This window comes from Budorcas taxicolor, chromosome 10 (genome assembly GCF_023091745.1).
Source record: "Budorcas taxicolor isolate Tak-1 chromosome 10, Takin1.1, whole genome shotgun sequence".
Taxonomy (NCBI): Eukaryota; Metazoa; Chordata; class Mammalia; order Artiodactyla; family Bovidae; genus Budorcas; species Budorcas taxicolor.
Genome location: NC_068919.1, coordinates 42,926,553 through 42,933,306, shown reverse-complemented (window position 1 = coordinate 42,933,306; position 6,754 = coordinate 42,926,553).

Below are 6,754 nucleotides of genomic sequence, written 5' to 3'. Positions count from 1 at the left end.
TCCCCATCCCACCCCTCTAGGTTGATACAGAGCCCCCGTTTGACTTTCCTGAGCCGTACAGTAAATTCCCGTTGGCTATCTATTTTACATATGGTAATGTAGGTTTCCATGTTACTCTTTCCATACATCTCACCCTCTCCTCCCCTCTGTCCATAAGTCTATTCTCTATGTCTGTTCGTCCATTGCTGCCCTATAGATAAATTCTTCAGTACCATTTTTCTAGACTTCATACATATGTGTTAGAATACGATATTTCTTTTTCTCTTTCTGAGTCACTCCACTCTGTATAATAGGCTCTAGGTTCATCTACCTCATTAGAACTGACTCAAATGTGTTTCTTTTAATGGCTAAGTAATATTCCACTGTGTATATGTACCACACCTTCCTTATCGATTCATATGTCGATGGACATCTAGGCTGCTTCCATGTCCTAGCTATTGTAAATAGTGCTGCAGTGAACAATGGGATACTTGTGTCTTTTTCAATTTTGGTTTCCTCAGGGTATATGCCTAGGAGTGGGATTGCTGGGTCCTATGGTGGTTTTCTTCTTAGTGTTTTAAGGAATCTCTATACCATCCTCCACAGCAGCTGTATCAATTTACATTCCCACCAACAGAGAAAGAGTGTTCCCTTTTTTCCACACCCTTTCAAGCATTTATTGTTTGCAGACTTTTTGATGATGGCCATTCTGACTGGTGTGAGTGATATCTCATTATAGTTTTGATTTTCATTTCTGTAATAACGAGCGATGCTGAGCATCTTTTCATGTGTTTGTTAGCCATCTGTGTGTCTTCTTTGGAGAAATGTCTGTTTAGGTCTTTATCCCACTTTTTGATTGGGTTGTTTGTTTTTCTGGTATTGAGTTGTATGAGCTGCTTGTATATTTTGGAAATTAATCCTTTGTTTCATTTGCTACTATTTTCTCACATTCTGAGGCTTGGCTTTTCATTCTTGAGCCCACTCCAATCAGGTTTTTGTCCCTATTCCTCCACTATCATAACTCTTGTCAAGTTCACCAGTGACCCTGAGGTTGCTAAATCCAATAAGCAACTCTCAGTCTTCAAGCTACTTGACATGACATCACTGATTCACTCTCTCCTCCCTGAGATTCCTTTTTTATTGTCTTCAGGTATATTCTTTTAATTTCCCTCTTGTCCCTCCGACTGCTCCTTCTCAGTAATCTTTACTTGTTCCTTCCCAGGTGGCACTAGTGGTAAAGAACCCACCTGCCAATGCAGGAGATGTAAGAGAGGCAGGTTCGATCCCTAGGCTGGGAGGATCTCCTGGAGCAGGGCATGGTAACCCACTCCAGTATTCTTGCCTGGTGACTCCTATGGACAGAGGAGCCTAGCAGGCTGCAGTTCATGGGGTCGCCAAGAGTGAGGCACGACTGAAACAACTTAGCACCTTATCAACTCACCCTCTAAAGCCTGAAGTGCCTCAGGCTCAGCCCAAGTCCTTCATCACATAAAAAGTAACTCATAGTTCCTTCCTCCCATAGTATGGGTCAATAGAATTAATATCTACTAATAATAACACTATTACTTAGGGAATGGAAACAATTAGGTCCACTATGTCAGAAATACGTGCATATTTCCTTTGGCTTAAGGTACATTCTTACGAAATTTCTTCTCTTTTCCACAAACTATAAATACTGATATGACCTAAGCTTTGGTTCATGGACTGTTTTCCCTGTCTGCATACACTCCCTATATGATTTCATCCAAAGTCTGCTGGTGACTTCCAAATTTCTATCTCTAGCTTGGATCTCTTCCTTAAACTACAGATTCCTGAATCCAACACGCTGCTCAACTTCTCTTGGAAGCTGAACATAACATGTTCAAATGGCTCTTGGTTATCTTTCCCAAACCAGTTCCTCCATCAGAGCCCCATCTCAGTTCATGACAACTCCGTAACTATGCAAAAAGCTTTGGTGCTATCCTTCCTCTGATCTCTCTATGATATTCCTCAAAGAGTTGGCCAGGAAATCTTATTGGTTCTACCTGTAAAATAAATCTTGGTCAATTCTCACTACCTCCTCTACTGGTAGTGGTGTCTCTCAGCTGGATTATTGTGAACAGCTGCTAACTTGTCTTTGCCTCCAGCCTTGATTACCCCACTCTATTTTTCTGTCTCAACACAGTGGTTGGTGATTCTATTAAAATGCAAGTCAAGGCACCTCGCTCCTCTGCTTCAAACTCTCTAGTGACTTCTCTTTTCACTCAGAGTAAAAGCTGAAGTTTTTATAATGATCCACCAGGCAGACCTACACGATGAGCCCCATGAACATCCATAACTTGATCTACTACTACTTTGCGGCCTTCTCACTGGTCCTGGAACAGACCAAGCACACTTCTGCCCAAGGCCTTCACTGGTCCCTCTGCTGGGACACTCTTCCCCCAGTTATCTCTGCATGGCCAACTTCCTCCCTCAAATCACCTCAGTGAGCCCTACCATGACCACATTATTTGAAATTGCCAAAGGCTCTGCTTTCCTTCTTCAGCACGCCGAATGTCCCTTACCTTGCTCTACTTTATCTTTCTCCAAACACACTTACTACTCTCTAAAGTACCATATAGGTTTGTTTGTTCAGTGTTTATCTCCTAATAGGATATAAGCTCTACAAAGGCTGGACTTTTTCTCTTTATTTTGTTCACTGTCTGTAGCTCTGGGGTCTAGAACAATGCCTAGCACACAGAAGGCATGTATTATGTTGAATGAATGAATGAATCTAATTAAACATTTAATAATTTCAATTTCATTATTTTCTTCTAAAATTTGAGACTTTTACCAAATCCTGAACATTTTTGTTGCTCCTAAGAAAATTCCTTTGTATTTGAAGACTACAAAGATCCCAGCCTGACTTCCTGACCCAGCACAAATGCAGCAGCCCCAGGGAAGCCAGAGCCATCTTATCTTTAGTCAACATTAGATCTCCTCCAAGAGTCCACTTAGTCCTCACCGAGAAACATCTAATACATCTCCAAACACATATATTTCACTCTCCCACCTAGATAAGAAACAATTCTGCAAGATTTTCACTAAGTAGTCAGCATAGTACTCAGTACTTCATGCAGAAGTAAAAGCTGTTTTTTGATGGACTTGGCGAACATTTTTAAAGTACTAGGTTTATTATGTTTAAGATATTATACAACACGTAACAGGACACAGGGTTATCTGAGGTATATGCTATCCTTTTAATGAATGATACTCCATGATTATCCTGGAGCATCCTGTGCCTATTTTGACTGGATTTGTAACTATGCTGCTGCCGCTAAGTTGCTTCAGTCGTGTCCGACTCTGTGAGACCCCATAAACGGCAGCCCACCAGGCTCCACCGTAAATGTCTTTCTAATGTGCTTAAATTTGTTTTTCTTAAATATCTCTTTGAAACTTTCAGACTATTAATTTTTTTTTAATGAATGGTTTAAAAATCTTAAGCTTTGGGCCTAACAGAAAATCGTAACATGGTCTGACCCACATTATATAAACTGTGATAATGGTAGGGCTTGGGGCTGGAGGAATAATAATTGCCTCATCCCAGTAATAGTGGCTTTCTTAAAAAGGACTCACATGAAATCTACAGGGTACAAGATAAAAAGACATGGACCAGTGGTACTCTTTAAGTCTAAAAGTACTTTGTATAACATTATTCGTTACAAAGAGAATTTTTAAACTGTGAATTTACTTTTTGGCAGCTGGAAAGAAATCATTAGCAAGCAGGCAGACGTTGGGGGAATGAGACTGCTGGAAATAGGAGTTAGGAAAAATAACTTGATCAATTAGAGATCAGTGGGACATGCCAGCTGTTCTTAGTGCAACAGTATAGATTGCCCAACATCTGTGACGGAGAAATACTACAATTTGTTGCCTATTTAATGTGATCAAAATACAAAATCTGTGAACAACTGCTTGTAAACAGAAACTTAGGGACTTCCAAGAACTAGAAATCCTCCTATACATCATTTCTTTTTGTCTTAAATAAGCACTAACTTTGTTTACTATATGTCATACACTGCCACTTGCTTTACATCTGTTATTTCACTTAATCAAAACAAGCCTATGAGATAGCTGCTACTATTATCTTCATTTTATAGATGAGGAAAAGAGGTTCAGAGAGTTAAATAACTTCCCTAAGGATTACACGCTGGAGAACAGTGGAGCCTAGACTTGGACCCCAGGGAACTAATCTCAAAAATCTTGTTCTTAACATTTATATTTTATTGCCGCTTTTCCATTTTGTCTTCAGAACTTATTACACTTTTCTGTAGCAATTTCAGTGAGTAGCTTGTCAGGCCCTATGTTGAACATTCTTTTCCCAGGTATCTTTTATTTTTTAAAATCATATATGCTAAGTTTTTGCTTTTATAAGCAATATCTGACCTGAGCAGGCTATATTATTTACTCCCATTTATAAAACTTCAGGTTCTGTGTCTTTTTTTTAACCTTTTCCCCATCTTGCTAATGAGCCTAAGTTGAAATTCTGAGTCTTTTCTTAAAACATGACAGTGTCTTTTTTTCTCTTGAGGGACACATGGAAAAAAAAAATCTTCCTTCACAAGCACTTTATCTATTAGATTTCTCATAACCCTATGCTTTACAATAAGTTCTTCCTGGGGACAGCCATAGACTTCAGCATCAGAAATTCACTGTTGTTTTCAGTAGACAGAAATCAGAAACTGGATACTGCCAAGGATATTTAAGAAATGATAACTTGATGGGATTAGGGGGGATAGAGGAGAAAAGTGTATAGCAGAGGGGACATAATGGCAAGAAGAAGCAAAAATGTATGTGTATTTACATATATTCTTATTCTCAAGAATAAACTTCTGAAAATATTTAGAAAGCAGTCCTTTGAAATTAGGGTCCATCCTAGACCATTTGGGCTTCCCAGGTGGCGCTAGTGGTGAAGGACCTGCCTGTCAATGCAGGTTAGACATAAGAGATGTGGGTTTGATCTCTGGGTCAGGAAAATCCGTTGCAGGAGGGCATGGTAACCCACTCCAGTATTCCTGCCTGGAGAATCCCATGGACAGAGAGGAGCGTGGCAGGCTACAGTCCATGGGGTCGAACAGAGTCAGACATGACTGAAATGACTTAGCATGCATGCTAGACTATTCATTGGATGAATAAAACAATGAGCCAGGAAGGACCTCAAGATGTCACCTACTTGGCACTTACAACCCAAAGTCTCACTGGTGAGCCCTAAGACAGAGGGCGGAAGGAAAAGGGGATTAAAGAAAAATTCCAAGGGTTCTGTGTAGGGGACAGAGACAGAGCAGCCTTGAGGCAGTGCAATTCTGCTTCACTGGCCACAGCTCCCTTTCCTCTGGGTAGGTCTGCCTCTATCCGAATAGAGCCATAGGATACGTTTGTGTGGCTCAGGAAGGGGCACCCCATCCTCCAGGCCAGTGGACTCACTGCTTGGACCACCGAGTCAGGGGCTGAGTTCCAGCCTTCAGACGGCAGTAGTCTAAATGAAACTGCAAGTCAGAAGCAGCTTCCACTCTTGGTGCTATCGTGAGCTGGAAGACTGAGTCACTCAGTCTTTTGGATCTTTAGTTCCCCTCACCTCTAAAACATGAAGGGGCTAGCTGACACCTAAGGTCCCTTCCTTCTTGCCAACTCTCAAGTGAAAGGCAACAACCAGTTGTATATTCCAAACTGTGTTCCTGAAACACTAGGATTCTGTGGGCCTAGCCAGAATCTAGACACTTGAGCCTTTAGTGTTTCTGGGATATTGTATTTTTTTCTGTCATGTTTCTGATGCATTTTTTTTCTTACTCTTCTTCCTCCCCCCCATCTTTTTTTTTTTTTTTTTTAATTTTAAGGTTATTCTTTCAATTCCAAAGTGCTCTTTCTTGAGCCATCAAAAGGTCATGCCCCACAGATCAGCCCCAGACCACCCAATGTCTACCAACAGAATGGATAAAGTCAGTATATTTATTCACAGAAAGAAAAGAAAAAAGAAGTACTGCTGCCTAAATCAATATGGACATGACACTATGTTGGGTTAAAGAAGACACGAAAAAGAACTTACATTTGACTGCATTTAAATGCAGTCCAAGAACAGGTTAAAATAACATCACCAACTCGATGGATATGAGTTTAAGCAAACACCAGGAGATAGTGGAGGACAGGGAAGCCTGGCATGCTGCAGTCCCAGGGTCACAAAGAGTCAGACATAGTGACTGAACGACAACATGACAATAAAAATCAGAAGAGTGGTCATCCTTGGGGCAAGGTTTAAGACTGCACGGAGAAGCATGGGGGCAGGAGATGTGTACCTGGAAACGTCCTGTTTCTTGATTTGGGTGCTGGTTGCCTAAATGTGATCACTTTGTACTGTATACTTCTGATCAGTGCATTCTTCTGGCTGTAAGTAATTACTGAGTAACAAGTTCAAAGAAATAAAGCCACAGGGACACCCACTCTCTTCAAACAAAAACCATGTACTAAAACTGGGCAGCATAAGTGCTGCTAACAGAGGGGAAGAAAATTAATTACATTTCATCTAGTGTGAATCAGACAAAGAACTACCTGAGAAGTTAAATGAGAAGCTTCATTAATTTTTCTAAAACCTTCATGCAGAATTTGCTTGATTTTTATAATGATTTCCTCCTTCACGTGAAAGTGCGGCTGTAAGGGAGTATAAAATATTGCTTTTCCATATATCTTTGTATGCCAATAAAACATTATTGCTCAAGCTTCTATAACATCTGTGAACAAAGGCAATGTTATTAGAAAACATTTG